We start from the raw sequence: 12,837 nt of genomic DNA on the forward strand, positions 1-12,837 counted from the left end.
GCGGTATATGCAATTGAGCCCAAAACAGATGTTAAGCTGTTCAATAGTCCGAAATTAACGGGCTTGAGGGCAGTGGGCAGAAGACCGCAACCAAAAGCGTAGCAAAAACGCCGTTTAGCGTAAAGAAGCGATCGAATGAAAAAAGCAAATTGTCCAAGCGAAATGAGAGACCGATAAAAAGACAAACTGATACAAATAAAAAAAACTACCTTTAACAGGGAGTTGCGCAGCAAAAAAGAAAAAAAATGATGTGTTTGGATTGACAGGTGGAGTAAACCCACTGAAGCCAAACAAGGAAAAATAAAAACCTGCAAGGAAGGCACTTCGGCTTCCAATAATTTCTCCAAGGCAATCAGTCTTTGTCAGCAAAGAGATCTAGATTTTTTACCTCGAGATAGCTAAAGCCATATGGCTTTGTTTATATAGTTTGTTTTGTTAATGATTTTTAGGAAGTTCTCAACTTGTGTGCATTAGGTGAAACTTCTCCGATATTTGGGGACAGGCAGAAAGCTAAATTCCAGGAGAAAGAGCATCTATTATGAAGTACGGAAAGGTGAAACTTACTGCGGCTGAATATAGGTCTTATTGATGAGCTACAACGAAGTCTAAAAACAAACTCTTGTGCCATTTCCACTCTAGAAGACTTGCGTAATCAACGAATCAAGCTTCAGCACACTATTGAGTGTGTCCGTTAGGTACCAGTGTTTTATTTTTTTTTCTCTGATGCTGCTGTTTCAGTCATATACTTGTGCTAGGAGAACTGATTGCTGGGCTAGTTGGCCTTGCATTGCTGACGAGAAAAAGTAGTGCTAACGAAAGCAGAACTCCACGGGAAGAAAAGACAAAGAAAAAGGCAACACTCCCAACTGTTTAATAGCGGGAATGGTTTCATATATATGTCCCCTTGCCACACATTACCACAATAAGAATACAGACACATTGCAAATAAAACACGTGTAGATCAAAGATGGTTGCGCGAGAAGTTGAACTCTTAGTTAATAAGTGTGATCCATCGCTCAAATATAGAGATCTCTGCAGACAAGCCTCACTGCTCCTGCATAGAATGGCAGCCTCCGAAAAGTAAGCCTGCCAACCTCACACCATGTGGCCTTCTCTTGTCTTGTGGACGCTTTTTAGTGGCCTCGCACATCGATCCAGATTCCATTGACGGTGGCCGATCTTCAACTGGTGGCAATTCTGCCCATGACATGATTTGTTAGTCTTCCTGAAACGTTTGAGGAAGAACAAAAATCACCGCCACTTCCAGTCCGTGAATATTCTCGAGCAGTGAAGCTGTGTTAGTTACACCAAGTGTTACACCATAAAAGTCAAACTTCGCGAGCAGTCTATATTATAATTCTTTTCTTTCACCATTATTTCACCTATTTTGCGCTTTTGCGTGCTTCACATGGTGAGCATGCTTTAGAATTGCTTTTTTTGCGTTTGTCTCACTATTTTCTTTTTCTTCTCTTTCTTCTTTTCTTGTGCGCGGGGTATTTCTCTCATCTTTTTCCGTGCTTTCCTGTCGAGTACAAGTTTTTCAGCCCCTTTTTTGAGCGCCAGTAATGAGAACAAGGTTTGACGGGAAATTAATACCATCTGATTGTTTTTTCATTCGCTTTGTATGTAATGTCGTATTTGCTTGGTCTTGTGTTGTCTCTTCTTCCACCTGATCTTGAGTTGTTTCTTGTGTCTGCAGTGCTCGGTGTGCCCCCTCCACTTGCAGTGCTTTGTCTGTAGACATTGAATCTTGCATTGCTTGCTCTGGAGTTGACGACAGATGACGGCGTTTTTATTTGACGATAACAGCCTTGCACTTCAAAATTAAATGTGTCCGTCACGCAAGACAATGAAAGGCGCATACCCTCTTAAAGGCTCACTCACACTAGGCCGACTCTGCATCGACTTCGGTATGCCTTCTGTCAGCGACAGTGTTTTTTCCTTCGTGTCGACGCCTCTGTGAAACTGTGCCGACGCCGAACAATCTGCCGAACTCCGTAAACGCAGCCTCCCCATTACGACGACAGAAGTGAAATTCTACGCTGGAATGACGAGCGGCAACAGAGCCAGCCGTGGAAGAAGACGGCAACGACGACGAACGTGTCACGAGCGCGTTCGCGCGTTAGGGTAGACAACGAACGAGCGGTGGAAGAAGACGACGACGCTCGAGTCATTGCTGCTGATGATAGTTTTAGCGAACTCCGACGATGACGGTACAGGGTGCGCATAAACAGCTTCGCTATAAAAGAAGTGTAATGAAATGTATGTACACAAGAAGGCTAAAACTATATATATTTGCACCTGATTAGGTAAAGCTGGCTAAGTGACTCTATCACCACCGCGTTTCAAATGCGATGCCAATAAAACATCATCATCAACACCATCGTTAGCATCGTCTCGTGTTACCTGCTTTGAGATGTGAGATGCGCGCCACGTGGCGTCTATATATACGTGCGCCCTATACATTGTAGTTGCATAACGTTACCCCAGGCATGCCATGTAGCCGTTACAAAGGCAGTGGTACAATGTATACAGACAATTCTCGAGGAAGAAAAGGAAGATTATGGGGATGAATAAATATTTATCTAAGGGAAAATATGTATGGCACAGCTGAATAATTCAAGTAGGCTAGATAACTTTTTGTCGCTGTCCTGTTTCAAGGGAATGCCATTAAATCATCATCATCATCATCATCATCATCATTGCCATCATATCGTGCCATTTGACACATGATGTGACATGCGCGCCGCATTGCATCCACACGTACACACTTTGCACTGTAGTTCCGTTATATCCCACCAGGTGTCCCGAGATGTAGCAGTAGCTTGTAGCAGTTGCATTTTGCATGCTGCATGTAGCTGGACCTAGTTAACTCAAGCAGTCTGAGTTACAATTCGTCACCAACTCTTTTTTTGAAGGGGATGCAAATAAGATATAGTTATCATCATCAAAGGCAGCGTACCGTGCCACGGGTCAAGGGATGTGGCATGTGCGCCACGTAGTCTGGATATCTGTGGTTACTCTTCGGTACATGTTAGGGCTTATCTAGAAGTATAGTGAAAGGTACGCAGAATACTACTTATATTGGTTTTTACCTATGTGTACCTTATTTTGCCTAATAAAGATAGGGGCAACGGCTTTCTGGTTTGTCCTCGTGCACACACACACACACACACACGCACACACGCACACACGCACACACACGCACACACACACACACACACACACACACACACACACACACACACACACACACACACACACACACACACACACACACACACACACACACACACACACACACACACACACACACACACACACACACACACACACACACACACACACACACACACACACACACACACACACACACACACACACACACACACACACACACACACACACACACACACACACACACACACACACACACATATATATAGCACATTACCGGGGTAATTGGAGAAGTATGGGAAAGACCTTCGCCCTGCAGTGGGCGTATCCGTGCTGATGATGGTGACGACGTTTATATATATATATATATATATGTCAAATCAGAAGGCTTTGACAAAGGCTGGGCCACCGGCCGAAACTTCAGTCAAATCTACTGTGCTTATGCAACGCATGTCGTACTCTTTTTCTTCATTTTACCACCGGGGCCAGCGTGATTTCCTCAGCGATACATATATATATATATATATATATATATATATATATATATATATATATGAATAACGAGCGCCGGACACGACCACCGGATATATTTTGAGTATAGGGTGAACTCAAATTGTTGCATTGTCCCTTCCGAGCTGCATTGTAGGCAGAGAAATCTGTACATATGCATACCAGCTCTTCGATCGAATACGCCGGTCGCGGCCATCAGTGCGTTGAAGCAATTCGCAATCGGTGGGATTGAGAGACCATTAAGCAGCTTGACGCGAATACTCTATGAGTGGGTCATCGTCATTGCCATTAATGGGGGTGGCCTGAAGTCTCAAGATAAACTCAATGTGGACAGTGTCCTTCGGTGCATGAAGTGTTATGGCATCTAACTTCAATTCCATACAGCAAGATCAGTGATTGCCACAATCGAAACAAATGTGCTTTATTGCAGACACGAGCTATTCAGAATTGAGGTTAATGCGTGATAAGTATTCGCTACATCATAACATGTTATCAATACGTCTATTCCTCCATTTGTAGCAAATTACCTGCACCTAAGTTACTGCGGCGTTGCAGTGATGTAGATATGCAAATTGAGTTCTTGGGGCTGCTTCCGCTTCTTACATACTCTGTTGGCGAAAAAGTTTCAAATATTCTGTGTGATTCGGGCGCATTGTCCTCAGCGCACTTGTTTTCCGCCTGACGTTGGTTCCTGTGAACAGGGCGCATTCACCGTCGTCACTGGCGATGCTGCTTGTAGTGCCACTGCGTTTAGAAATCGATTTCAGCTATCAACGAGGCAGTAAAAAAAAAGTATACGAAGAAGCAGCGACCACGGGAAAAGCGCATGAATGCCTGATGCTGTTTGAGTTGCTCCTGCGTATACAACGGGCGCTGGAGGCACTTTGGTCTCCTTTCCAACGAGAGCTCTAAAAGCGAGCTCTTTGCTACCGCGTGCCCGTTGTTCCTGCATTATTCTGTTTTAGAAGTACACTCGGGACACCTTTGCAGAGAAAATGCAGATGCTGCAGCACAGTACTCACTCTCTCTTTTTGTTTTTTTCAATGTCGCCACTCCGTCGCGGTGGCAATTTTACTGATGAGTCATTCGGGTCTTTTTTGTGGTTTGATGTGCACTACGCGAATGGCTGACTTCGGGGGCGCATGTTGAAATTTCTGGGTCCCTTGCAAGACAAGTGTCACGTTTCGAGGCGCCCTATCACAAGGGCGCTACTTGAGATTTTTTCTGTGCCTGTTTTTTATCTTGAGTGTGCTCCTTCGTATTATTTTTTGTTTTCGCCGTGTATTAAAACTTTGCCATTCCTCTTTGGCTTGCGCGTCTTTTTTTTTTTTCTTACGTAAGTTGTAGCTACTTCCTGTCATATGCTCATGGTGGATTTTGCCTTCAACTGCAATGGCGAAAGGTATCAAACACACAATAAAAGAGAAAACATTGCAACGATAATAAAATCTCGTGTTTTACAGTGCTGTCTTCGTCCGACGTCAAAAAAGCACTTAGAAATTACTCTAGGCAAAGCCATGCTATGCGTGCCGATTTGCTGTTCTAATAAAATTATTTAATCGTCTGCCGTATTGGTATTTGCTTCCTTTCCTTTGACATTTATCTGTTATCTTAAGGAATAATTTTAAATCCTAGCGAGAGCACCCTGTTGGCTGCGATTACCTTCTCTCTTCCCTCCCCCACACGCTGAGAGTTCAAACAAGTAATATACGATAAGATGCAATTGTTCAATTGCATCAACTCTGCTAGCTTCTGAAGAACTTCCTTACCATTGCGATCATATTCACATTACACGATAATTAAGAAAACACGTTTCGGTTATATTTTCCACGGAAGTTTATGCGTGAAGTTCAGGTGAAAAACAAAGACACCCGACCGGCATACACGGGAGTCTTCTCAAGCAGGCCGCTAAAGAGAATTCACAGCCCGACTCTCGAAATCAGCGGGACGGCGAACAAGTCGCAAAGATGGCAGTCGCATCCCAGAATTCCTCTGCGCGGAGTCCACCTGAAAGAAGTGCTGAATTGCGCAGCGCCCTAGTGAGATAGATCCCAGAGGAGACTTGTCGAAATTTGGGAAAGCTACAAATAAAAAAAAATATTCCGCCAGACAGATTAAGACAAAGTGCTTCGAACTTCCATAAAGACAATTTCGGAGAATGGAGCAACCGACAAAAGAAAAGACGGCTGGACAGGCCCCCGGAGCTGAAGACAAGAATGGACGCGCATAAGTAACGAACAAAAGAAATCTTCCTCAGAAGTTGAGAAACATTTAGGCCTACAAAAAAGAAGTCGAGAAGGCGCACGACAAGAACAACAGCAACAACAAAAAAGTTAGCTTCGCCTCATTGGCTTCCAAGGAGAAGACTTTATTTGATTACCCAAAGCTCCCAAGACTGCCGGTGACCGGTCGCGCCATTTCGACGCGCTCACGCTGCTGCAGCGCTCGAGTTTGTTTACCTTCCTTATATGTTGTTTCTTCGTGGTGAGACGCATTTAGAAAACTCTCGGCGCCAACTCCACCATCCTCGAGCTGCTCTCCCACACCTAACCCAGCTGCAGACTTAGCAAGCCTAGCGCAGCAGCTACAAAGGCGAGTAAGAGCCAGTAGACAAGAGTCCCATTAGTATTGTCTGAAGAAGGCGGATAAAATTCTGTTTAGCGAAGCAAACCACACTGGTCGCAGGAAACAAAGCAGCAACAAAATTGAAGGGTGGGTCACTGGCTATTAGTTCACTTTCTTTATCTCTAACGGCGATCGAGAAATCACGTTTTAAATTGCATTATATTGTTTTTCTTTCTACTTTCTGCACTGGCTTTAACAAAGCCTATAATCATTTTGGGGAGTTCGAATAAACGTGGAAAAAGAAAAAAAGAGAAGAAAAGGCAGTTTATTGTATCCATGCTATGTTGCAAATAACAACTACATGCAAGAGCAGAACGACACGTACTTCAAACGGCTTGAAGAGCTCAGATTGTTGTCAGCTTTTGGTCCCGCACTGAGGTCAACATTACAGAGAATTTACAATGCGTATAACAATTATTATTCATTTCAACATGAGAATCTTATTCCCCCTCCAAAACATGCATCCCCCGAGAAGTATACCATTACGCAAATGGCTGCTTTTACGGCAAATAAACCTCGCGGTTCTTACCGTAGTACTACATAGTACTATCGAACTTTTACGAAAACTTCCCCAGAGTGTATGATGGGCGTTGAGATCTCCCATAATGATCCAGGTATCCAACAAGAAAAACACAACTATTTTACTAATGTCTTGGCCGGCGGAGCTACGGAAGGCGCAAATTTAGAAGGAGTTAAGGAAAAAACATTTGACATTCGAGGGAATGTAAAAGCTAACACTTTAACAAATTCAAACAGCAGTTTTGTAACGGATGTGCGAAAACAGCGAATATTCCGATAGCCGTTGAGCTGGAAAAGCTGAAGCATAACACATGAAAGATTTAGATGGCTGGCCCTCAAACGGGACTTTACGAAAACTTGCTTCCAAGATTGTAAACAAAAGATGAACTTAATGTGCTGCACAATGTTTTAGTAAATTTATTCCCGGCTTTGCGAAAGTGCGAAGCCGAAAAGATTTTGAAGCAAGCATTTTACATAGCAAGCAATATAAAGCTTAATGTAGCAAGCACAATGCAACACCATAGTGGGTACAGAAGGTTTTTGCACATCCTGCGCAACGCTCCACGGCATCACTAGATGATTATTACTCAGAGAAGGGACGGCTACTCTCCCACATCCCGCATAGGTGCGTTCAATTTCGTGCATCGCATTGCCGGAAATCTACCGAGGAGCATTAGGACAGAGTTCGGAGCTGTCCCGTTTCTTTGAGGGTTTGTGCTGGTAAGCTTTACGACAGCAGAAGGAGGTCATTATCCCAAAAGCTGGTGGCTTCATTAGCACCAGTTCATTGTTCATTAGCAGCAGTAGATTGTTTATCTCGAACAATCTTGTGATCCTGTCCAACGTATTCTGCGCCGCTTACGCGCATTCATCGGCCACTTGTTCGCGCTTATCAATAAAACATTTTTTAATTGTCTGCTGCTCTGTGTTATTATGTGGGCGCTGACATTTGTCTGATTTGATAATATGATATCAATTGACCACACAGGAAAAGATCCCCGTTGTGCACCACTCAATATCACCGCAGAAGTGTGAAGCAATTTTGTTGAGAACTACTCTGACTAGTTTACTGCTAATAAAAAGCAAACAAATAGACACCCCTCTTGCTGGTCGCATTGTGTTTCGCAGAATTCAGTGTGCTGCAGTGCCACTCGAGTTTAATGGCTAAGTTTACTTCTTCAGTAGCGACCTGCCAGAGTCAACTCAAGGCCCTTCCTGTATGAGCAAGCAGAAGGCTCTGAATTGTCTGGCAGAGAATACTGGCGGGCTAATGCACCTACTCGAATAAAACAAGCTTCTCGCACTCTCTGCCTCCGCTGCTGTTTCTATTATAAGAATGTGCGCAGACTTCATAGAAACTCCTCTAGGACCATAGGCCGAGTGGTAAACATTTCTGGGATAGGGAGAAGAGCCGTTTCGGGCGCTGTCAAGCTGCATTATTTCCCCATTCCCGCCGGAAAGCGCACGGGAATGGGAATGTCCAGTCTGGAACAATGACTGTGTGGGCGATAAACAGAGTGGTACATTTTCAAACCTTTCAGAAAGTGCCTCGGAGCACCATGGCATTGTTCGGAAACACTGCAAAAAGTTGTTCATGTTGTTGCAGTTTAAGTCTGGCAGCACCGTGCTCCTGTACTATCCTGTTTCGTTCACTCTTTGAGTGTTCATAGCCTTCTGCCACTGTTGTCGCAGAGAAGTACGGTTTCTGGCGCATAGGAAGGCCGAAAATTTATGCAAGCCAATTTCAGAGGTTTCTGGGGAGTATGCTTGAGGAGATAATTGGTAAAACGCACTCTCGGGAACGACGAAACAATGAGAATGTCGAGTTTCCCATTTACTTTCTAGTCCCAATCCACACAAAGTGCTGGGAACTCTGGAGCAGTTTCCATGCTTACATGGATGCGCAACTATCCAACGTATAGCTCTTTCCAGGCGGCATCAATATTCGAAGTAGTTTCAACTAAATCAAACCGAGCACAGCTCCTGGACGGTAATAATGAGAACAGTGTGAAGCGGAATTTATTGGTAGCTACATTCTGAGAAGAAACTAGGTTCACTACGCAAATGCCTGGATGTTTCCCTTTTAATATTGTTATTTCACTCTATATCTTGCAACATGTGCAGGTTATGTTTTCCACTTGTCTATCGCAAACGTTTGTCGACAAATGAATGAAAGAGATAGAAAGAGAGACAAAGGCAAAAGAAAGACAGGAAGGTTAACCAGATGAGATATCTCTGGTTGGGTATTTTGTACGAGGGGAGGGAGAAAGGCATGTAAAGTATGCGATAAGAAAAAAAACAATTTAGAACTGCCTCTGTGGGCGCTCTCACATGGTATACGAAGGTGTTACATAGCAATACGCAGTGTCAACGTCCCAGTAACACATTCTACGTCGCGCAATGCGTACTCAGAACTTACCACACAGTTGGGTATCTCTTGAATATAGCAGCAACGCCTTTATAGCGGTTCGCTCTTCTGTTCGTGTTGGCCAGTTTACAGGAATTTTTAATTTCCGGGAGTGGGCGCTTGTCCCGTTTGGCTCACGTGCATGTCTGAGAGCGGCTGCTCCTTAAGGGTTGAAACGGGGCTTCTCGCATAATAGGTACGCGGTTGTTTCCTTGCACCTGCCGAAGGAGTACGCGTTTGAATCACCAGAAAGCATTCCGATCATCAAGGAGCACGCATTTGAAAATGCTATTCCAAGCCATCCACGGACTCGAAGGGTGTAGTCACGTTGTGGGAGGCCGGACGCAATACGGACCCCAAAATAATGGAACATGGTGTGAAGGCGTACGCTTGTGAAGTGGGTGAAACTCTATTTAACCAATGTTAGGGTACGCGACAGCGCGGAAAGATTTTCCGCACCGTCGGTTTTCAAAAGTAAAATGGCAATGCACTTGACGCCGTCACTAGCAAATCAGGCAAATTTTTCCGCTTGACCATTTCTATGTATGCCACAGCGACTAGGAAACCAGTGAAATATTAGATCGTGTCCGTTGAACGGAATTAAAGATAGCTGCACTACTAGTGATGTTACCTCCCACAGCAAAAATAATTAAAACGCCACAAAGTTAAAAAAATATTGGCACATGCATTAGGGCTGCTTAAGTGTGGGAATGCGAAAGTAATATAGTCCCTTTGGTGAATTTCTTTCCGCGCCTTCGTCATACTCGCAGGCTCTCGCCTGCCTTTTGACTGCACCTCGATAAGGCCAAATAAAAAATTTGGACGCTTAAGCTCCGCCTTTAGGAGTAGAACACAATAGAATTGAAAGGCTTTTGACTGCTTTTCATGCTTCCCGGAAACTGCAGCTTATGTAACCGTAACGTTTACAGGCAAACGCTAGCGGCGAACTCTATGCAGGAAGGGAAGCTTTCTGATAGAACCGGGCCTTTTGCGTGGGTCTATCCCCTTGGAAAGCTTTCCAAGTCAGTTTACCAATAGACCTAACAAATGGTAATGCTGAAATCTATCTCCTGGTATTATTTCGCACTTTAAATATTTAAGTCTGAGAAGAGCTAACATAAAAGATATATTCTGTAGGTGTTTTTTTTTCCATTACATTTGTCTCTTGGCTGCCGTCCGCCAAATTCCAGGGAATTTCTTTGTAAAAAATAAAAGACAACAGACGAGGAATTTCGGTGGTAGAAGATTGGTTGGGTATGTGTGGTTTGGAATTTGCTTTGAAATTCTTTTCGCGGGACGCCGGACGTCAACGCTGAATTTTCTGCGACACGGAGCCCTCTGCGTCTGTATTTCTGTAAGACGTCTGTATTTGCTCATTTGCCGACGAGGAGTTAATAACTCGAAGGACCTCTCAGCGCCGTTCAAACAGACATTAATGCTTTTATTGCTATAAAAATTATGTGGCCACTTCAGTCGCACCTCTGCCGTCGGCATCGCCGGGATGTTTCGTATAAAATCCTAGGGCGATAACATCATCGCCGCGCACCGTATGTGGTATGTGCGATATTGAGCCGACGATGGAGGCTGAATCTCGCACGCGCAAGGGAGGAAAGTGCGGAGGAAGCGCGCCGTCTTCCGTCGCGCGCAAAGCACCAGGGCGAGTGAAGGGATGGGCGGACGGGGGTTCCACTCTGGTGGCGGCTGCGTATGGCACGGCATTGCGGACCCTCTCTTGAAAACGATCTGTCGTGGGGAGTGAGGGCAGTGAGTGTCGATAGTTTCGTGTGCGCTGCGTTCTCGTCGCTTATTTCACGCTGAAGCGAGATGCAGAACGAAGGTATATTCGTTGGCTGCTGCTGCCGCGCTTTGTCATTCCAGCGTCCTGACAGCGAGTGTGCGCTGTCATCTAGTGAGGTGCGTTCATGTTTTCTTGGGCGCCCATGGCCCCATGCTTCTTAAATTATTTAGTAAGCCAATGTTTACATGATCATATGGCCCATAAATCTAATATGTTTACTTCGTTTAGCTGTCTGCTAATTTTCTATGGCAATCGATGATTGGCCTTTCGGGGGAACTGGAATATTTTTATTTCATACACTCACTATTTTACATTCATGTCGCGGCGCCACCTCCTCCCTATTGGCTAATGCGTCACATGACGCATACACTAGGACACACCTTTAGTCAGGCAGATGTCTGCGACGTGACGTGTGCAACGTAGCATGCACTAGCCACACCTTTAGTCAACCAGAACCAAAGAGCCGTCGTGACGTCGGGGAAGTGTGCTCGTACCTGTGGCCCTGGTTCGATTCCCACCCAGATGGAAATTTAACAAATTTTCTTTTGAATTTCATTAATTTACTTTGTTTACGGGAACTTCCCTAAGAAATTTGACGTCCATTCGAGAAAGTTTTCAGGCCGTTGGCCATTTTTGGTACGATCATTCGGTCGCACCACGGATTGTGATGCCGCATTTTCGCGTAATGGGGCATACATATATATATATATATATATATATATATATATATATATATGATGCCCCATAACAATGCTTCCCTCCGCCATTACCATAATAAGTGTAATTATGGTAATTATTCAATTAAGCTTAGACATTATTAATGAAATTGTGCAGTCGTCGGAAAAGCTGCTCTTCTTGGTCATCATCAAAAATAGGAGTTGCTCTTTGCATGCGAGGGGAAATGAGGGCGCGAACATGGACCTTACGCTATAAACTAATGTTCGAATGAAAGCCAACTCACGTTACTTTAGTTAAACGACTCGCATGTGCGGCATCGTTTTTTCTAATTTTGTCCACTTAAAACTGTGGCTACTGAAATACTTGGTCTCACCCTCAAAGTACCCTTTACCAAAACGCGTCCGTTGATGGCAGAAAATCGCCTCTTGTCTGGTTGTATGTATGACAACATACGGCTAAAATGTATAAAAATTGTTTACTGAAGCACAAGTCGTCCTTATCTTCCGCCTAAAAAAAGGCTTGTACTTTACGCCTGCTTGTTTAATTCCCGGCAGACAGTATTGCGGGAGGTGCCATGTATGCAATACGTAATGTTTTCTATGTAAATACATTCAGAATCACTTATAATGTGAGCGGGAGAAGTGTAACTGTGCGCTGAATTGCACTGGCCCGTCGCAGGGAAGTCACAGACAACGGGCTAAACAAAGTGTTGAAGAAGAGGCCCATTAATCCTTTCTCCTCCATGAGCAAGGAACGAAAAAAGGTACTACCAACGACAGAAACAATAAAATGAGAGTTGTAGAGGTTGTGAGGAACCGAAGGGGAGTGAGAGGTTCAACCTGCCAAGGGCACGGCGCCTATGGAGCGCAGTGCCTGCCGAGGCACAGTGCCTACAGCGCGCTAAATTAGGTGCCAGCGTTAAAAACAAAGCGTTCTCGAGAGAGTACTTCAACCTAGAAGGCGTACAGGAGATAAAATTTCGTTAGGAGCTCGGCTCCTGCACCGGGGCACCTTGGCGCTGTGCCAGGACTCTGGGGACGTGTGTTTAACGCTTGACAAAATAGAAAACACAGGGGCGGAGAAGGCAACTAAATGAAACAGGATGAGATAGCCTGTTGAAGGA

At 44.5% G+C, this 12,837-nt stretch overlaps 1 long non-coding RNA gene across 1 annotated transcript in view; it reads right to left on the reverse strand.

Moving 5' to 3' along the window:
- Nucleotides 1-6,907: 6,907 nt before the first annotated feature.
- Nucleotides 6,908-12,837, reverse strand: part of LOC135914706 (uncharacterized) — a 137,256-nt gene continuing 131,326 nt past the window's right edge. Inside the window, exon 7 of the long non-coding RNA XR_011512133.1 lies at nucleotides 6,908-6,977. This is a non-coding gene — a long non-coding RNA (uncharacterized lncRNA). The remainder of the gene's footprint in view (nucleotides 6,978-12,837) is intronic.

Source organism: Dermacentor albipictus, chromosome 2, assembly GCF_038994185.2.
Source record: "Dermacentor albipictus isolate Rhodes 1998 colony chromosome 2, USDA_Dalb.pri_finalv2, whole genome shotgun sequence".
In the NCBI taxonomy this organism is placed as follows: domain Eukaryota; kingdom Metazoa; phylum Arthropoda; class Arachnida; order Ixodida; family Ixodidae; genus Dermacentor; species Dermacentor albipictus.